Source organism: Bufo gargarizans, chromosome 3, assembly GCF_014858855.1.
Source record: "Bufo gargarizans isolate SCDJY-AF-19 chromosome 3, ASM1485885v1, whole genome shotgun sequence".
Classification (NCBI taxonomy): Eukaryota; Metazoa; Chordata; class Amphibia; order Anura; family Bufonidae; genus Bufo; species Bufo gargarizans.
Window position 1 is genome coordinate 532994230 of NC_058082.1, and position 22410 is coordinate 533016639.

The window sequence follows — 22410 nt, forward strand, 5'->3', positions numbered from 1 at the left end:
CAGTACTCACACACCTATCATCCAAGGTGGGAGTGGGGTAGTTGGTTAGTATTCTAAATGTTCACAAACAAGGCTTATATAAGGTTATATATAGTGCACCATGCTGACCAACCACCTATTGGTCACGTCCATGCTATTAGATCAGGCTAGTTGCTCATGACCATCCAAGTACACCCCACAAAGAACCAATAATCCATACACTTCCAACATCCCAAGGCCAGAGTGGAGGATGCAAACATATCAACATACAGTAAGGTATGATGGGCACCTTATATTAGCCTTATTTAGAATACTAAACATTCTCATCCTTCGTGGATAACAGGAATGTGAGTAGATGCCCATCACTATTTTAATAAGGGTTCCAGATGAGGAGGAACCATGCACTGGAGGTGGAGATGTGAAACGTGGGCTTTTTGTGTGTTTTATCTTCTTAATTTCTCAGTACTCCTATATCTACAGCTGTGGTAAGAAATGTACAATAAATGGGTATAGGTATGAGTTTGGGGGTGCTAATAAGGAACACAAGTTACCTGGAATTTTAAACTAAAAGGGGAGTTATGACTCAGGTTATGCAGAAACATCTCTTAGATTGATATTACATAGTAACATAGTAACGAAGTACATAAGGCCGAAAAAAGACATTTGTCCATCCAGTTCGGCCTGTCATCCTGCAAATTGATCCAGAGGAAGGATTTAAAAAAAACCTGTGAGGTAGCAGCCAATTTCCCCCCCTTTTGGGGAATAAAAAACTCCTTCCTGACTCCAATCAGGCAATCAGAATAACTCCCTAGATCAACGACCACTCTCTAGCGGCTATAGCCTGTAATATTATTACACTCCAGAAATACATCCAGGCCCCTCTTGAATTCCTTTATTGTACTCACCATCACCACCTCCTCAGGCAGAGAGTTCCATAGTCTCACTGCTCTTACCGTTAAGAATCCTCTTCTATGTTTGTATACAAACCTTCTTTCCTCCAGACGCAGAGGATGTCCCCTCGTCACAGTCACAGTCCTGGGAATGAATAGATGATGGGATAGATCTCTGTACTGACAACTGATATATTTATACATAGTAATTAGATCTCCCCTCAATCGTCTTTTTTCTAAAGTGAATAACCCTAATGTTGATAATCTTTCAGGGTACTGTAGTCCACCCATTCCAGTTATTACTTTAGTTGCCCTCCTCTGGACCTTCTCCAGCTCTGCTATTTCTGCCTTGTTTACAGGAGCCCAGAACTGTACGCAGTACTCCATGTGTGGTCTGACCAATTATTTGTAAAGTGCTAGAACTATGTTCTCATCACGGGCATCTATGCCCCTTTTGATGCAACCCATTATCTTATTTGCCTTGGCAGCAGCTGCCTGACACTGATTTTTGCAGCTTAGTTTGCTGTTTATTAAAATTCCTAGATCCTTTTCCATGTCAGTGTTACCAAGTGTTTTACCATTTAGTATGTACGGGTGACTTGTATTATTCCTTCCCATGTGCATAACCTTACATTTGTCAGTGTTAAACCTCATCTGCCACTTATCTGCCCAAGCCTCCAATCTATCCAGATCCCACTGTAGTAGTATACTGTCCTCTTCAGTGTTAATTACTTTACACAGTTTAGTGTCATCTGCGAAAATTGATACTTTACTATGCAAGCCTTCTACAAGATCATTAATACATACATTGAATAGAATAGGGCCCATTACTGACCCCTGAGGTAAGAAAATAGAAAGTCAATAGGCTGGCAATTTCATCAACCTACAACTAGAGATGAGTGAATAGATTCAAACGAATTGAATTTGTTATGAATTTCCCAAAAACTTGGAGTATAACAAATCTAAAACATTTGTTATTCACTTCAGATGAATTGCTTAAAATGGCAGCCACCATTTTATGGGTCAGAGAAGTCATTTGACACTTTTTGGACCATTTTTTTATTTAAAAAATCCAGTAGTATGGTATGTTTTTAAACATGCTGATTGTGGCCACCTGCTAATATCCATTTACCCAAAGGAATAAACTGAATATCATTGTCACTTTGACAATACTAATGCTGTATTGGCTATATTGAAAGGGGTTGGATATAGTCCAAGGAGATTCCAGGGTGTCATAAGAAACATTTCAGAGCAATGGGGCATTTTTGATTCAGGTCAAATTAATTTAAACTTGAATCTAATTTGATGATCAATTTGTGCAAATTGAACCTAAAGCAAATTTTAAGAATTTCACTCATCTCTACATACAACTTACTCGTGTGCCATGAGCATTATTATTAGAGGTGAGCAAATTTTTCATATTCTTCGGCAGCTTTGCCAAGACAAGTTTGACAAGAAATGTGTTTTGTTAAGAATTAATTTGTCATGAATCGATATGTTAAAACCCTATTCAGCCTATAATTCAATGGAACAATTTTAGTGGCTGCTTAGACAGAAGTCCAGTTGTCTATCGGCTGCTAAAAACGGTAATATGCTATTGCAATATAGCCTTTTGGGTGTAAAATAAATAAAAATCACTCATCTTAGGCAGTGGCCGCTGCTTTCTTGAGTGGAAAAGACTTGCCGAAGGATCTGCGCTGGGCATGATGACGTCACCACTCGCTCCCAGCGTGATCATGTGGTGATGATGATGCTGATGATCACGATGGGAGCGCACAGTGACATCATCACACTCAGCGCAGGTCTTTCAGCAAGTCTTTTCCACTCAAGAAAGGAGCGGACACTGCCTAAGGTGAGTGATGTCTGAGCCCGAGCACCACGCCAAGGTTTCTCAAGTAGCTCAGGGACCTAACACTACCTGTGCCGTATGGGCATTACCAGGAGCCAGTGGGCAAATTACAGGAGCATGAGGCCGACTCACAAACAACTTACGAGTTACTCCTCCCTCCTCCCATTGATAGCATGGTTACATGCTGGAGGTAACTGGTGAGTTGTTTGGGAGTCGGCTTCATGCTCCTGTAATTTGCCCACTGGCTCCTGGCAATGCTCAACGGCACAGGTAGGTGAGTGTTAGGTCCCTGAGCTACTTGAGAAACCTTGGCGCAGTGCTCGGGCTCAAACATGACCTACACCGTAGGACATGTTGGCTAATCTCTCAATTTTAAAATCAGTTTGAGGGTTTAGTAAGACCGCAGAGTGCATCTGTCTTTGCTATTATTTTGTTATATTGCTATATTGATTATCACATCCACATAATTGCTATTTTGTGTAGGATGTCTATTGTGGTACTTGTGGTTCGCTGCAGGCATCCTCCACTGTATGCATTTTGATGGGGATCATCATTAGCAACGGGCCACAAGTGCAGGATGTGCTCCCCTATATATACGGTACAGACCAAAAGTTTGGACACACCTTCTCATTCAAAGAGTTTTCTTTATTTTCATGACTATGAAAATTGTAGATTCACACTGAAGGCATCAAAACTATGAATTAACACATGTGAAACAACTGAAAATATGTCATATTATAGGTTCTTCAAAGTAGCCACCTTTTGCTTTGATTACTGCTTTGCACACTCTTGGCATTCTCTTGATGAGCTTCAAGAGGTAGTCACCTGAAATGGTCTTCCAACAGTCTTGAAGGAGTTCCCAGAGATGCTTAGCACTTGTTGACCCTTTTGCCTTCACTCTGTGGTCCAGCTCACCCCAAACCATCTCGATTGGGTTCAGGTCCGGTGACTGTGGAGGATAGGTCATCTGGCGCAGCACCCCATCACTCTCCTTCATGGTCAAATAGCCCTTTCACAGCCTGGAGGTGTGATTGGGGTCATTGTCCTGTTGAAAAATAAATGATGGTCCAACTAAACGCAAACCGGATGGAATAGCATGCCACTGCAAGATGCTGTGGTAGCCATGCTGGTTCAGTATGCCTTCAATTTTGAATAAATCCCCAACAGTGTCACCAGCAAAGCACCCCCACACCATCACACCTCCTCCTCCATGCTTCACGGTGAGAACCAAGCATGTAGAGTCCCTCCGTTCACCTTTTCTGCGTCGCACAAAGACACAGTGGTTGGAACCAAAGATCTCAAATTTGGACTCATCAGACCAAAACACAGATTTCCACTGGTCTAATGTCCATTCCTTGTGTTCTTTTGCCCAAACAAGTCTCTTCTGCTTGTTGCCTGTCCTCAGCAGTGGTTTTCTAGCAGATATTCTACCATGAAGGCCTGATTCACGCAGTCTCCTCTTAACAGTTGTTCTAGAGATGTGTCTGCTGCTAGAACTCTGTGTGGCATTGACCTGGTCTCTAATCTGAGCTGCTGTTAACCTGCAATTTCTGAGGCTGGTGACTCGGATGAACTTATCCTCCGCAGCAGAGGTGACTCTTGGTCTTCCTTTCCTTGGGCGGTCCGCATGTGAGCCAGTTTCTTTATAGCGCTTGATGGTTTTTGTGACTGCACTTGGGGACACTTTCAAAGTTTTCCCAATTTTTGGACTGACTAACCTTCATTTCTTAACGTAATGATGGCCACTCGTTTTTCTTTACTTAGCTGCTTTTTTCTTGCCATAATACAAATTCTAACAGTCTATTCAGTAGGACTATCAGCTGTGTATCCACCTGACTTCTCCACAACGCAACTGATGGTCCCAACCCCATTTATAAGGCAAGAAATCACACTTATTAAACCTGACAGGGCACACCTGTGAAGTGAAAACCATTTCAGGTGACTACCTCTTGAAGCTCATCAAGAGAATGCCAAGAGTGTGCAAAGCAGTAATCAAAGCAAAAGGTGGCTACTTTGAAGAACCTAGAATATGATATATTTTCACTTGTTTCACACTTTTTTTATGTATATATTTCCACATGTGTTAATTCATAGGTTTGATGCCTTCAGTGTGAATCTACAATTTTCTAGTCATGAAAATAAAGAAAACTCTTTGAATGAGAAGGTGTGTCCAAACTTTTGGTCTGTACTGTATGCACAACTGCATGTGGGTTTGAGCACATCCTGCTAGTTTAATACCACACCATTCTTTTCAGTTTGTAATTAACCGAAAGTATGTATATGGATAAAAAGAAGGAATTAATATGGGATTACTTCGTTTTTGGTGATGTGAATATCAGACATTCCATCTACCTGCACTGCTAACTAGAAGAAATCCGCTGGCTGATCATTAATTTTCATTGCTATAGGGAGATGGTGACAATTAGCATCCAGATATCTCTAGATCTGCTTTTATCACAGTTGAAAAAAGGTTAGGGTTTTTCACATTTTGTTTTCCCAATTGGAAACATTGGAGACATAATTCTGTCAGTTTCTGTTAAAATCAAACACTAATACCTCGGTACGGCCTTGTCATGCAGCATTGGTCTGGAGGTCCTTGGGTTGACCTGAAGAAACAATTCTGTGCATGGCCACATTTCAACAAAATATTTTTTTCCAATGCACACAGAGCAAGTCTGAGCAGTGGTGTCGACCATCCTCTATATAATTAACCCTAATGGCAACTTTTAGATCCAAAATCTGCTCTAGATGGGGTTGTCTTCTTTTGGACCTTTGAAGCCACTGTTATGTAAGAACTTGAGACCAGGAGGATTCCCTGGTACTCTGGCCAGTCTGGCTCTGTTTTCATGTATAGCTTTGGTCGAGAGGCTACTGAGCACCCTGCATACATTTCATCCAGTATATACAGTAGGTGCATAGTGCTATTGATACATAAGAAAGACCCTGTTATTCCCTTAAGATGCAGACATGTTGTATCACTCTTTTTTCTATATCTCACATCAGATATTTACGTGTATTAGAACAATACTGTCTTTGACGTGCAAATGTGTTTTATCCACAGCACAGAAAATAGATTCAGAGCAACAACAGGAGCTAATTTAATCTTTGGCAAAGGCCATTTTTGATCTGAGTATTCAGTTTGGTTATTTATTTTTATCCCTGTCATATTGTAAGAAATATTCCCTAAAAATAGGTTTGCAGTCACTGCTTACACAAAAATTAGAACTCATCCAGCAATTACAGGTGAATAAAATCTCTTTGGAGTTGGCACACTTTTGCCAATTATAGTGATTAGTGAGTTAAAATATAAATTGCACCCATGGGGATATTGTCAGACGGAGACTAATCTTACATGTAGGGAATATAAGCAATAGCAGGCAGAAAACCTAAAAAATACAGTGACTCGGATGCCAAGAGATAATAAACCAATCCAGTAGCATATCTGCAGGAGCAAATGTGTGACATTAACAAAACCGGTAGAGAAATATGTTTTATTGGACGTATTGCTTGATGTGTTGTCTGTCGGTTAAGCTGGTCTATATATTCAGTAGCTGTCATCTAACAGCAATTTCTTCTGCCCCCTCATTCATGTGCATGCTTGGCTCAGCCACATTTGGGTGAGCTCTAAGTGGGGAGAGGGGAGTAAGTGCCACTGCTAGATATCTCACTTATCTCTGACAGACAACATATCTCTGTTGAGATCAAAAGGATCGGTCATGTTGAAATCCAAGACTTTCCCCAACATGCACCTTAGGCTACTTTCACACTAGCGTTCGGAGCGGGTCCGTCTGATGTTTCATCAGACGGATCCGCTCCTATAATGCAGACGTTTGCATCCGTTCAGAACGGATCCGTCTGCATTATAAATTTCTAAGTGTGAAAGTAGCCTGAGCGGATCTGTTCAGACTTTACATTGAAAGTCAATAGGGGACGGATCCGCTTGAAGATTGAGCCATATGGTGTCATATTCAAGCGGATCCGTCCCCATTGACTTCCATTATAAGTCTGGACAGATCCGCTCGCCTCCGCACGGCCAGGCGGACACCCGAACACTGCTTGCAGCGTTCAGGTGTCCGCTCACTGAGCGGAGCGGAGGCTGAGCGCTGGCAGACGGATGCATTCTCAGTGGATCCGCCTCCACTGAGAATGCATTAGGGCCAGACGACTGCGTTCAGGGCCGCTTGTGAGCCCCTTCAAACGGAGCTCACGAGCAGACACCTGAACGCAGGTGTAAAAGTAGCCTTATAAACATCCACCTTATTAATGTCTAACACACCTTGTATGGTCAGCCAGTCCTGCCATAATTGGCAGGTTTGGTCAACATTAGGTTTTAGTGAATCAAAGGCAAACGGACGGACTTTGATCCGAATTTCAGGAATAATTTGATTTGCAGCAAAGCTAAATTTCCTCGCACTTCATGCTAAAAAGTCAACTTTCCATGATCAGCTATTACCACAGCATTTGAGGGGTTCAATGACGGGGAGCAGCGCGATCACCGTTCCCCATCATTACGCCTGCTACATACAAACAAATACGCTTCATGGCGAAGTAATTGAAACTCGACAAAGCAGCAAATCAAATTTTTCATAACTTTGCTCATCTTTAGTCAACATCAATCTAATATGTATGGCCACTATTAGTCTTTGTAGCTACCTTTTATGATAATACTGTAGGTCTCCAACCAACAAGGTCACCAACACAACAAACCACCCCCACACTATCAGACTTCCTCTGCCTTAAGCCTATATTAGCAGATCAGCAAGTGTTCTTTCCTGGCAATCCCTTCCTAGCTAACTTAGGGCTCTTTCACACTTGCGTTCTTTTCTTCCGGCATAGAGTTCCGTCGTCGGGGCTCTATGCCGGAAGAATCCTGATCAGGATTATCCCAATGCATTCTGAATGGAGAGAAATCCGTTCAGGATGCATCAGGATTAGAGTTGAGCGAACACCTGGATGTTCGGGTTCGAGAAGTTCGGCCGAACATCCCGGAAATGTTCGGGTTCGGGATCCGAACCCGATCCGAACTTCGTCCCGAACCCGAACCCCATTGAAGTCAATGGGGACCCGAACTTTTCGGCACTAAAACGGCTGTAAAACAGCCCAGGAAAGGGCTAGAGGGCTGCAAAAGGCAGCAACATGTAGGTAAATCCCCTGCAAACAAATGTGGATAGGGAAATTAATTAAAATAAAAATTAAATAAATAAAAATTAACCAAAATCAATTGGAGAGAGGTTCCATAGCAGAGAATCTGGCTTCCCGTCACCCACCACTGGAACAGTCCATTCTCAGATATTTAGGCCCCGGCACCCAGGCAGAGGAGAGAGGTCCCGTAACAGACAATCTGGCTTCATGTCAGCAGAGAATCAGTCTTCATGTCATAGCAGAGAATCAGGCTTCACGTCACCCACCACTGTAAGAGTCCATTTTCATAAATTTAGGCCCAGCACCCAGGCAGAGGAGAGAGGTCCCGTAACAGACAATCTGGCTTCATGTCAGCAGAGAATCAGTCTTCATATCATAGCAGAGAATCTGGCTTCCCGTTACCCACCACTGGAACAGTCCATTCTCAGATATTTAGGCCCCGGCACCCAGGCAGAGGAGAGAGGTCCCGTAACAGACAATCTGGCTTCATGTCAGCAGAGAATCAGTCTTCATATCATAGCAGAGAATCAGGCTTCACGTCAGCCACCACTGCAACAGTCCATTGTCATAAATTCAGGCCCAGCACCCAGGCAGAGGAGAGAGGTCCCGTAACAGACAATCTGGCTTCATGTCAGCAGAGAATCAGTCTGCATGTCATAGCAGAGAATGAGGCTTCACGTCACCCACCACTGCAACAGTCCATTTTCATAAATTTAGGCCCAGCACCCAGGCAGAGGAGAGAGGTCCCGTAACAGAGGATCTGGCTTCATGTCACCAGAGAATCAGTCTGCATGTCATAGCAGAGAATCAGGCTTCACGTCACCCACCACTGCAACAGTCCATTTTCATAAATTTAGGCCCAGCACCCAGGCAGAGGAGAGAGGTCCCGTAACAGAGGATCTGGCTTCATGTCACCAGAGAATCAGTCTGCATGTCATAGCAGAGAATCAGGCTTCACGTCAGCCACCACTGCAACAATCCATTGGCATATATTTAGGCCTAGCACACAGGCAGAGGAGAGAGGTCCCGTAACAGACAATCTGGCTTCATGTCAGCAGAGAATCAGTCTTCATATCATAGCAGAGAATCAGGCTTCACGTCAGCCACCAATGCAACAGTCCATTGTCAGATATTTAGGCCCAGCACCCAGGCAGAGGAGAGAGGTCCCGTAACAGAGGATCTGGCTTCATGTCAGCAGAGAATCAGTCTTCATGTCATAGCAGAGAATCAGGCTTCACGTCACCCACCACTGTAAGAGTCCATTTTCATAAATTTAGGCCCAGCACCCAGGCAGAGGAGAGAGGTCCCGTAACAGACAATCTGGCTTCATGTCAGCAGAGAATTAGTCTGCATGTCATAGCAGAGAATCAGGCTTCACGTCAGCCACCACTGCAACAGTCCATTGTCATAAATTCAGGCCCAGCACCCAGGCAGAGGAGAGAGGTCCCGTAACAGACAATCTGGCTTCATGTCAGCAGAGAATCAGTCTGCATGTCATAGCAGAGAATGAGGCTTCACGTCACCCACCACTGCAACAGTCCATTTTCATAAATTTAGGCCCAGCACCCAGGCAGAGGAGAGAGGTCCCGTAACAGAGGATCTGGCTTCATGTCACCAGAGAATCAGTCTGCATGTCATAGCAGAGAATCAGGCTTCACGTCAGCCACCACTGCAACAGTCCATTGTCATAAATTTAGGCCCAGCACCCAGGCAGAGGAGAGAGGTCCCGTAACAGACAATCTGGCTTCATGTCAGCAGAGAATTAGTCTGCATGTCATAGCAGAGAATCAGGCTTCACGTCAGCCACCACTGCAACAATCCATTGGCATATATTTAGGCCTAGCACACAGGCAGAGGAGAGAGGTCCCGTAACAGACAATCTGGCTTCATGTCAGCAGAGAATCAGTCTTCATATCATAGCAGAGAATCAGGCTTCACGTCAGCCACCAATGCAACAGTTCATTGTCAGATATTTAGGCCCAGCACCCAGGCAGAGGAGAGAGGTCCCGTAACAGACAATCTGGCTTCATGTCAGCAGAGAATCAGTCTGCATGTCATAGCAGAGAATGAGGCTTCACGTCACCCACCACTGCAACAGTCCATTTTCATAAATTTAGGCCCAGCACCCAGGCAGAGGAGAGAGGTCCCGCAACAGAGGATCTGGCTTCATGTCAGCAGAGAATCAGTCTGCATGTCATAGCAGAGAATCAGGCTTCACGTCAGCCACCACTGCAACAGTCCATTGTCATAAATTCAGGCCCAGCACCCAGGCAGAGGAGAGAGGTCCCGTAACAGACAATCTGGCTTCATGTCACCAGAGAATCAGTCTGCATGTCATAGCAGAGAATGAGGCTTCACGTCAGCCACCACTGCAACAATCCATTGGCATATATTTAGGCCTAGCACACAGGCAGAGGAGAGGTTCATTCAACTTTGGGTAGCCTTGCAATATAATGGTAAAATGAAAATAAAAATAGGATTGAATGAGGAAGTGCCCTGGAGTCCAATAATATATGGTTATGGGGAGGTAGTTAATGTCTAATCTGGACAAGGGACGGACAGGTCCTGTGGGATCCATGCCTGGTTCATTTTTATGAACGTCAGCTTGTCCACATTGGCTGTAGACAGGCGGCTGCGTTTGTCTGTAATGACGCCCCCTGCCGTGCTGAATACACGTTCAGACAAAACGCTGGCTGCCGGGCAGGCCAGCACCTCCAAGGCATAAAAGGCTAGCTCTGGCCACGTGGACAATTTAGAGACCCAGAAGTTGAATGGGGCCGAACCATCAGTCAGTACGTGGAGGGGTGTGCACACGTACTGTTCCACCATGTTAGTGAAATGTTGCCTCCTGCTAACACGTTGCGTATCAGGTGGTGGTGCAGTTAGCTGTGGCGTGTTGACAAAAGTTTTCCACATCTCTGCCATGCTAACCCTGCCCTCAGAGGAGCTGGCCGTGACACAGCTGCCTTGGCGACCTCTTGCTCCTCCTCTGCCTTGGCCTTGGGCTTCCACTTGTTCCCCTGTGACATTTGGGAATGCTCTCAGTAGCGCGTCTACCAACGTGCGCTTGTACTCGCGCATCTTCCTATCACGCTCCAGTGCAGGAAGTAAGGTGGGCACATTGTCTTTGTAGCGTGGATCCAGCAGGGTGGCAACCCAGTAGTCCGCACAGGTTAAAATGTGGGCAACTCTGCTGTCGTTGCGCAGGCACTGCAGCATGTAGTCGCTCATGTGTGCCAGGCTGCCCAGGGGTAAGGACAAGCTGTCCTCTGTGGGAGGCGTATCGTCATCGTCCTGCCTTTCCCCCCAGCCACGCACCAGTGATGGACCCGAGCTGCGTTGGGTGCCACCCCGCTGTGACCATGCTTCATCCTCATCCTCCTCCACCTCCTCCTCATCCTCGTCCTCCTCGTCCTCCAGTAGTGGGCCCTGGCTGGCCACATTTGTACCTGGCCTCTGCTGTTGCCAAAAACCTCCCTCTGAGTCACTTCGAAGAGACTGGCCTGAAAGTGCTAAAAATGACCCCTCTTCCTCCTCCTCCTCCTCCTCCTCCTGGGCCACCTCCTCTTCCATCATCGCCCTAAGTGTTTTCTCAAGGAGACATAGAAGTGGTATTGTAACGCTGATAACGGTGTCATCGCCACTGGCCATGTTGGTGGAGTACTCGAAACAGCGCAACAGGGCACACAGGTCTCGCATGGAGGCCCAGTCATTGGTGGTGAAGTGGTGCTGTTCTGTAGTGCGACTGACCCGTGCGTGCTGCAGCTGAAACTCCACTATGGCCTGCTGCTGCTCGCACAGTCTGTCCAGCATGTGCAAGGTGGAGTTCCACCTGGTGGGCACGTCGCATATGAGGCGGTGAGCGGGAAGGCCGAAGTTACGCTGTAGCGCAGACAGGCGAGCAGCGGCAGGATGTGAACGCCGGAAGCGCGAACAGACGGCCCGCACTTTATGCAGCAGCTCTGACATGTCGGGGTAGTTGTGAATGAACTTCTGCACCACCAAATTCAGCACATGCGCCAAGCAAGGGATGTGCGTCAAATTGGCTAGTCCCAGAGCTGCAACGAGATTTCGCCCATTATCACACACCACCAGGCCGGGCTTGAGGCTCACCGGCAGCAACCACTCGTCGGTCTGTTGTTCAATACCCCGCCACAACTCCTGTGCGGTGTGGGGCCTGTCCCCCAAACATATGAGTTTCAGAATGGCCTGCTGACGTTTACCCCGGGCTGTGCTGAAGTTGGTGGTGAAGGTGTGTGGCTGACTGGATGAGCAGGTGGAAGAAGAGGAGGAGGAAGCCGAGAAGGAGGAGGTGGCAACAGGAGGCAAAGAATGTTGCCCTGCGATCCTTGGCGGCGGAAGGACGTGCGCCAAACAGCTCTCCGCCTGGGGCCCAGCTGCCACTACATTTACCCAGTGTGCAGTTAGGGAGATATAGCGTCCCTGGCCGTGCTTACTGGTCCACGTATCTGTGGTTAGGTGGACCTTGCTACAGATGGCGTTGCGCAGTGCATCGGATACTTGGTTGTGCAGGGAAGGCACGGCTCTCTTGGAGAAGTAGTGCCGGCTGGGAACAACATACTGTGGGACAGCAAGCGACATGAGCTGTTTGAAGCTGTCTGTGTCCACCAGCCTAAATGACAGCATTTCATAGGCCAGTAGTTTAGAAATGCTGGCATTCAGGGCCAGGGATCGAGGGTGGCTAGGTGGGAATTTACGCTTTCTATCAAATGTTTGTGAGATGGAGAGCTGAACGCTGGCGTGTGACATGGTTGAGACGCTTGGTGACGGAGGTGGTGGTGGTGGTGGTGGTGTTGGTGGTACATCCCCTGTTTGCTGGGCGGCAGGTGCCAACGTTCCTCCAGAGGCGGAGGAAGAGGCCGAGGCGGCAGCAGCAGAATAGGCCGAGGCGGCAGCAGCAGAAGAGGTAGCAGGGGGAGCCTGAGTGACTTCCTTGGTTTTAAGGTGTTTACTCCACTGCAGTTCATGCTTTGCATGCAGGTGCCTGGTCATGCAGGTTGTGCTCAGGTTCAGAACGTTAATGCCTCGCTTCAGGCTCTGATGGCACAGCGTGCAAACCACTCGGGTCTTGTCGTCAGCACATTGTTTGAAGAAGTGCCATGCCAGGGAACTCCTTGAAGCTGCCTTTGGGGTGCTCGGTCCCAGATGGCGGCGGTCAGTAGCAGGCGGAGTCTCTTGGCGGCGGGTGTTCTGCTTTTGCCCACTGCTCCCTCTTTTGCTACGCTGTTGGCTCGGTCTCACCACTGCCTCTTCCTCCGAACTGTGAAAGTCAGTGGCACGACCTTCATTCCATGTGGGGTCTAGGACCTCATCGTCCCCTGCATCGTCTTCCACCCAGTCTTGATCCCTGACCTCCTGTTCAGTCTGCACACTGCAGAAAGACGCAGCAGTTGGCACCTGTGTTTCGTCATCATCAGAGACATGCTGAGGTGGTATTCCCATGTCCTCATCATCAGGAAACATAAGTGGTTGTGCGTCAGTGCATTCTATGTCTTTCACCGCTGGGGAAGGGCTAGGTGGATGCCCTTGGGAAACCCTGCCAGCAGAGTCTTCAAACAGCATAAGAGACTGCTGCATAACTTGAGGCTGAGACAGTTTCCCTGGTATGCATGGGGGTGATGTGACAGACTGATGGGGTTGGTTTTCAGGCGCCATCTGTGCGCTTTCTGCAGAAGACTGGGTGGGAGATAATGTGAACGTGCTGGATCCACTGTCGGCCACCCAATTGACTAATGCCTGTACCTGCTCAGGCCTTACCATCCTTAGAACGGCATTGGGCCCCACCATATATCGCTGTAAATTCTGGCGGCTACTGGGACCTGAGGTAGTTGGTACACTAGGACGTGTGGATGTGGCAGAACGGCCACGTCCTCTCCCAGCACCAGAGGGTCCACTAACACCACCACGACCATGTCCACGTCCGCGTCCCTTACTAGATGTTTTTCTCATTGTTATGGTTCACCACAACAACAAATATATTATTTGGCCCAATGTATTGTATTCAAATTCAGCGGGATATAAATTTGAGGCCTAGTATTTAGGCGCTGGGTGACCGGTATGGATTTAGTGACAGAATTAGACTTGGAAATGCACAGAAGCGTGTGTGTGAAGTTATTCTGAATGACCCTATGTGCACCTTGAATATTATATACCCTTTTTGGGATAGATTTCAAATAGCTCTGATATAGCAGGAACCACAAAATTATGAAATTGCTAAATTGGGAATTGTACTTCAACCCAGAACAAAAAATGTGCTTTGACGGACACTAAATAACTTTCCCAGCTACAACAGGACAGCGGTAACGAGAGATTTAGCGGGATATAAATTTGAGGCCTAGTATTTAGGCGCTGGGTGACAGGTATGGGTTTAGTGACAGAATTAGACTTGGAAATACACAGTAGCGGGTGTGTGTGAAGTTATTCTGAATGACCCTATGTGCACCTTCAATATGATCTACCCTTTTAGGGATAGATTTCAAATAGCTCTGATATAGCAGAAACCACTAAATTATGAAATTGCTAAATTGGGAATTGTATTTCAACCCAGAAGAAAAAATGTGCTTTGACGGACACTAAATAACTTTCCCAGCTACAACAGGACAGCGGTAACGAGAGATTTAGCAGGATATAAATTTGAGGCCTAGTATTTAGGCGCTGGGTGACAGGTATGGGTTTAGTGACAGAATTAGACTTGAAAATACACAGTAGCGGGTGTGTGTGAAGTTATTCTGAATGACCCAATGTGCACCTTGAATATTATATACCCTTTTAGGGATAGATTTCAAATAGCTCTGATATAGCAGAAACCACTAAATTATGAAATTGCTAAATTGGGAATTGTACTTCAACCCAGAACAAAAAAATGTGCTTTGACGGACACTAAATATCTTTCCAAGCAACAACAGTACAGCGGTAACGAGAGATTTAGCAGGATATAAATTTGAGGCCTAGTATTTAGGCGCTGGGTGACAGGTATGGGTTTAGTGACAGAATTAGACTTGGAAATACACAGTAGCGGGTGTGTGTGAAGTTATTCTGAATGACCCAATGTGCACCTTGAATATTATATACCCTTTTAGGGATAGATTTCAAATAGCTCTGATATAGCAGAAACCACTAAATTATGAAATTGCTAAATTGGGAATTGTACTTCAACCCAGAACAAAAAATGTGCTTTGACGGACACTAAATAACTTTCCCAGCTACAACAGGACAGCGGTAACGAGAGATTTAGCGGGATATAAATTTGAGGCCTAGTATTTAGGCGCTGGGTGACAGGTATGGGTTTAGTGACAGAATTAGACTTGGAAATACACAGTAGCGGGTGTGTGTGAAGTTATTCTGAATGACCCTATGTGCACCTTCAATATGATCTACCCTTTTAGGGATAGATTTCAAATAGCTCTGATATAGCAGAAACCACTAAATTATGAAATTGCTAAATTGGGAATTGTATTTCAACCCAGAACAAAAAATGTGCTTTGACGGACACTAAATAACTTTCCCAGCTACAACAGGACAGCGGTAACGAGAGATTTAGCAGGATATAAATTTGAGGCCTAGTATTTAGGCGCTGGGTGACAGGTATGGGTTTAGTGACAGAATTAGACTTGAAAATACACAGTAGCGGGTGTGTGTGAAGTTATTCTGAATGACCCAATGTGCACCTTGAATATTATATACCCTTTTAGGGATAGATTTCAAATAGCTCTGATATAGCAGAAACCACTAAATTATGAAATTGCTAAATTGGGAATTGTACTTCAACCCAGAACAAAAAATGTGCTTTGACGGACACTAAATAACTTTCCCAGCTACAACAGGACAGCGGTAACGAGAGATTTAGCAGGATATAAATTTGAGGCCTAGTATTTAGGCGCTGGGTGACAGGTATGGGTTTAGTGACAGAATTAGACTTGAAAATACACAGTAGCGGGTGTGTGTGAAGTTATTCTGAATGACCCAATGTGCACCTTGAATATTATATACCCTTTTAGGGATAGATTTCAAATAGCTCTGATATAGCAGAAACCACTAAATTATGAAATTGCTAAATTGGGAATTGTACTTCAACCCAGAACAAAAAATGTGCTTTGACGGACACTAAATAACTTTCCCAGCTACAACAGGACAGCGGTAACGAGAGATTTAGCGGGATATAAATTTGAGGCCTAGTATTTAGGCGCTGGGTGACCGGTATGGATTTAGTGACAGAATTAGACTGGGATATGGCCAAAAAATAACCACACTATTGCTGGTTAAATGCACTTGGTGACGGGCGCAGCTTGCCCCTGATGTAGTATATGGCCAAAAAATGAACAGACTATTGCTGGTTAAATGCACTTGGTGTCACAGCTTGACCAACCACACTACTGAGGGTTAAATGCACTTGGTGACGGGCGCAGCTTGCCCCTGATGTAGTATATGGCCAAAAAATAAACAGACTATTGCTGGTTAAATGCACTTGGTGTGACAGCTTCACCCTGATGTAGGCTTTAGCCAGAAAACAACCACACCATTGAGGGTTAAATGCACTTGGTGACAGGCGCAGCTTGCCCCTGATTTTGTATATGGCCAAAAAATGAACAGACTATTGCTGGTTAAATGCACTTGGTGTGACAGCTTCACCCTGATGTAGGCTTTAGCCAAAAAACAACCACACCATTGAGGGTTAAATGCACTTGGTGACAGGCGCAGCTTGCCCCTGATTTTGTATATGGCCAAAAAATGAACAGACTATTGCTGGTTAAATGCACTTGGTGTGACAGCTTCACCCTGATGTAGGCTTTAGCCAAAAAACAACCACACCATTGAGGGTTAAATGCACTTGGTGACAGGCGCAGCTTGCCCCTGATTTTGTATATGGCCAAAAAATGAACAGACTATTGCTGGTTAAATGCACTTGGTGTGACAGCTTCACCCTGATGTAGGCTTTAGCCAAAAAACAACCACACCATTGAGGGTTAAATGCAATTGGTGACAGGCGCAGCTTGCCCCTGATTTTGTATATGGCCAAAAAATGAACAGACTATTGCTGGTTAAATGCACTTGGTGTGACAGCTTCACCCTGATGTAGGCTTTAGCCAAAAAACAACCACACCATTGAGGGTTAAATGCACTTGGTCGCAGCTTGTGCTGGCGCACCACAAGACACAAAATGGCCGCCGATCACCCCAGAAAAATGTGACTGACAAACGGTCTGGGCAGCCTAAAAACAGTGAGCAATTGAGGATCAGCAGCTCAATGATCCACAGCTGCAGATCGATCAGTTAATCAAGTCCTTTGGAGGAGTTAATCTGCCTAATCTCGCCCTACTGTCGCAGCCGCAACCTCTCCCTACGCTAATCAGAGCAGAGTGACGGGCGGCGCTATGTGACTCCAGCTTAAATAGAGGCTGGGTCACATGGTGCTCTGGCCAATCACAGCCATGCCAATAGTAGGCATGGCTGTGATGGCCTCTTGGGGCAAGTAGTATGACGCTTGTTGATTGGCTGCTTTGCAGCCTTTCAAAAAGCGCCAAGAAAGCGTCACAAAAGCGCCAAGAAAGCGACGAACACCGAACCCGAACCCGGACTTTTACGAAAATGTCCGGGTTCGGGTCCGTGTCACGGACACCCCAAAATTCGGTACGAACCCGAACTATACAGTTCGAGTTCGCTCATCCCTAATCAGGATGTCTTCAGTTCCGGACCGGAAAGTTTTTTGGCCGGAGAAAATACTGCATCATGCTGCGCTTTTTGCTCCGGCCAAAAATCCTGAAGACTTGCCGCAAGGCCGGATCCGGAATTAATGCCCATTGAAAGGCATTAATCCGGATCCGGCCTTAAGCTAAAGATCGTTTCGGTGCATTGCCGGATCCGACGTTTAGCTTTTTCTGAATGGTTATCATGGCTGCCAAGACGCTAAAGTCCTGGCAGCCATGGTAAAGTGTAGTGGGGAGCAGTATACTTACCGTCCGTGCGGCTCCTGGGGCGCTTCAGAGTGACATCAGGGCGTGACATCACGCGCATGGATGACGTGATCGCATGGCACGTCATCCATGCGCATGGGGCCCTCTGACGTCATTCTGGAGCGCCCCGGGAGCCGCACGGACTGTAAGTATACCGCTCCCCCGCTCCCCGCTACTACTATGGCAACCAGGACTTTAATAGCGTCCTGGCTGCCATAGTAACACTGAACGTATTTTGAAGACGGATCCGTCTTCAAATGCTTTCAGTTCACTTGTGTTTTTCCGGATCCGGCGTGTAATTCCGGCAAATGGAGTACACGCCGGATCCGGACAACGCAAGTGTGAAAGAGCCCTAAGAAGACTGCCGCTTTAACATGCAATGGGCAGAATCAATCACTGCTATCGTTTTTCCCCATACTGCCTAGTGGTTTGCCAGAAGCAGGTTGCTATTACACAGAACAATGGTTGTTGAAAATTGGTGTGGATGAACTTGACAGGTCCACACAGAGGCCTTACCTCAAAACCAGTGGAAAAAACATTTGGGATGTACTTGAACAGAGATTGCAAGCCAGGCTTTCTCGTCTAACATTGTGTTTTAAAGTTGTCTTTAGTTTTGTAGTTGTGTGATAGCTCCTTATGTGACATATATTCTATACTCGGTTTATCGAGTATTATTATATATTACTTTTTGGGTGTGCACCAAATATAGATTATTTCTTTCTACATTTGAATTCTAGGAACAACTTTGTGAGCAACCCATATGTTATTGACTCTCACCATTATCAGATCTCTCATAGATGTAGTTGATCTTACAATGAAGAAGGTTTACATGATTACATTTTCATAAATTCCCTAGTGTATTTGGCATAGGAGAATTTACATTTCAAAGCAAAATCACAATGCATGATGAACATATCTTTTTCCATGGCATAAGAACAATGATTACCAACCAGAATATGAATTTGTGTAGAAAGTGATTGCTAGTGCATGAGATTACATGTTTATTTTCCAATGCCAATGAATGTTCAAGTGAAGTGAGACTAAAATCTGTTTTACTTGACACATTTTTACAAATTGATTCCAATGTGTGATTCCTAATTGATATGTAGATATGTAGTCATTGTTTCTCATATGTGATGTTTCATTTTTCCATTTATAATAATAACTAGCCTATCTGTGTATTAGAACATTTTATATGCAGTAAGACATAATAGGGGAATTCATATTCAGTATAGTGATGCTAATATATTTTTAATACAGGCAGCATGTCATAATAGATGTGCTCTCCATTCAGGAAATACAGGCTTTTCGCATGTGCATATCTGAAAGATTATTGTCAACATTGAAGGTGGAATAGGTAATCCTGGAATTATAATATTTTAAATTATAGGGCTTTGAGAAAATATGGTTCACACATTATTCTTATTGTCATCATGGTAATTAAAGACTGAAGGTACTTCCACATGGGATGTAAAATACAGCTGAAAAGTCCATTGCAGATTTAGCCATGGATCCACATCAAAAACATAATAATTAGACATTATGCACACATATACATTAAATTAAAAGGGTTCTATGGGAATTGAGAAAATGAAAATACTTAAATATTACTTTATAATAAATATATTCTCAAATACCTTTCATTATTTATAATGGCTCATTTTGTCTGGGGAGCAATCATCAGGGAAACAAAATGGCCGCTGTCCCCTAAGTTCACACAATACCTGTCCTGATCACACATGAGGACAAGTTACTTTACAACACAGAGGTAAAGAGCTGTCTCATCCTCCTCTCTAATTGTCAGGGATTATGATTAGAGATGAGCGAATCGAAGCTGATAAAATTGAATTTGTTTAGAATTTCAGGAAAAATTAAATTTCCAACTAATGCAAATTTCCTCGCGCTTCATGGTAACAAATCAAATTTTTCCTAAAATGGCAGCTACACGTGTGAGGACATGGGGCAAGGAACTCTGGGAAGGTGGGATCACCCAGATTGACATGCCTGCATACAGTCAATCAATCAGCAGCCAGCCCTGTGATGTCACAGCCCTATAAATATGGCAGCCATCTTCGAGTCAGACATTTTACTGTGTTCAGAGTGCAGGGACAGACGTTTAAAGGCGCTAGGGACAGCAATTGGAAAAACGATTGTGGGAAAAAAAGACGATTTATAAGTGCAGGGAAAGGATTGAGAAATCATTTCGCAGCATCTTAGTGCAGGGAGAGACGTCAGAAGGCACTTGTGACATTGATAGGAAAGCGATTGACGAGTGCAGGGACCGATTATTCGGGGATCCATATAGCCATTAGACAGCTCTGTCATTCGAGCTATTTGTTATTGGGCTGAAAGTGTTATGTTGAAAAGCCTTCACTGGCTTATTATTTCTTAGTATCTTTAGTTTCTTATGTCAGTACTACAAGAAAAATATTTTCTCAATTCACTTCTGAAATTATTTCTGGTGAAAGCGTATAGGGGCTTATTAACGTAAAAAAAGAAAAATACATACACACTGCACTGTTGCAGTTATTTCTTTTAAAAGCGTATAGGGGCATATTACAGTAAAAAAAGGAAAATATATATGCACTGCACTGTTGCAGTTTTTTCTGGTGAAAGCATATAGTGGTGTATTTCAGTAATAAATGGAAAATTTATACGCACTGCACTGTTGCAGTTATTTCTTTTAAAAGCGTATAGTGGTGTATTTCAGTTAAAAACAGGAAAATATATATACACACTGTACTGTTGCAGTTTTTTTCTATTAAAAGCGTATTGTGGTGTATTTCAGTAATAAATAAATAAATATATATATACGCACTGCACTGCTGCAGTTATTTCTGGTGAAAGTGTCTAGGAGCGTATTTCATTAAAAAAAAGAAAAATATATACGCACTGCACTGTTGCAGTTTTTTCTTGTGAAAGTGCAAATGGGCGTATTGCAGTAAAAAAATATATATATACGCACTGCACTGTTGCAGTTATTTCAGTTGAAAGCGTAAAGTGGTGTATTTCAGTAAAAAAATGAAAATATAGATACGCACTGCACTGTTGCAGTTTATTCTGGTGAAAGTGTAAAGGGGCCTATTACTGTACAAAAAGAAAAATATATACCACTGCACTGTCAGTTTTTTTTCTGATGAAAGCGAATAGTGGTGTATTTCAGTAAAAAAAGGAAAATATATATGCACTGCACTGTTGCAGTTATTTCTGTTGAAAGTGCATAGTGGTGTATTTCAGTAAAAAAAGTTAAATATATGCACAATGCACTATTGTAGTTTTTTTATAAGCATATTTGCTGCTGAAGGCATATAGGGACATATTTCATTAAAAAAAGAAAAAGATATACGCACTGCACTGTTGCAGTTATTTCTGTTGAAAGCATATAGTGGTGTTTTTCAGTAAAAAAAAAATATATATATATACACACTGAACTGTTGTTTTTCTGGTGAAAGTGTATAGGGGCGTATTACTGTAAAGAAGAGGAAAATATATACGCACTGCAATGTTGCAGTTATTTCTGGTGAAAGCGTCTAGGGGCGTATTTCATTTAAAAAAGATAAAATACACACTGCACTGTTGCAGGTATTTCTGTTGAAAGCGTATAGTGATGTATTTCAGTAAACAAAAGAAAAATATATACACACTGCACTGCTGCAGTTATTTCTGGTGAAAACATCTAGGGGCGTATTTCATTAAAAAAAGAAAAATATATATGCACTGGACTGTTGACGTTTTTTCTGGTGAAAGTGTATAGGGGCGTATTACTGTAGAAAAAGAAAAATTTATATGCACTGCACTGTTGCAGTAATTTCTGGTGAAAGCATATAGTGGTGTATTTCAGTAAAAAAGGTAAAATATATACGCACTGCACTGTTGCAATTATTTCTGGTGAAAGCATCTAGGGGTGTATTTCATAAAAAAAAAAATATATATATATATATATATATATATATGCAATTCACTGTTGCATTTTTTCTGGTGAAAGCGTATAGGGGTGTATTACTGTAAAAAAAGGAAAATATTTACTCACTGCTGTCAGAACTATTGGGTATAAAAAGAGTCCATAGTATAAGGCCTATACAGATGTATGGACCTGAACATTAAGAACAACCATTTAGTCTTATTTTGAAAGGGCAGGGGCAGTTCAGGATTTTTGAACTCAGGATTACTAACCTAAGATTAACAATCTGTACCAGAGTGTTTACCCAAGTCTGTTTTTGTGAGAAGGAGGTTTTACAAGGTCTAATAAAAAGTATTTACCCAGATAAGGCTACTTTCACACTAGCGTTCGGGTGTCCGCTTGTGAGTTCCGTTTGAAGGCTCTCACAAGCGGCCCCGAACGCATCCGTCCAGCCCTAATGCATTCTGAGTGGACGCGGATCCTCTCAGAATGCATCAGTCTGGCAGCGTTCAGCCTCCGCTCCGCTCAGCAGGCGGACACCTGAACGCTGCTTGCAGCGTTCAGGTGTCCGCCTGGCCGTGCGGAGGCAAGCGGATCCGTCCAGACTTACAATGTAAGTCAATGGGGATGGATCCGTTTGAAGATGACACAATATGGCTCAATCTTCAAACGGATCCGT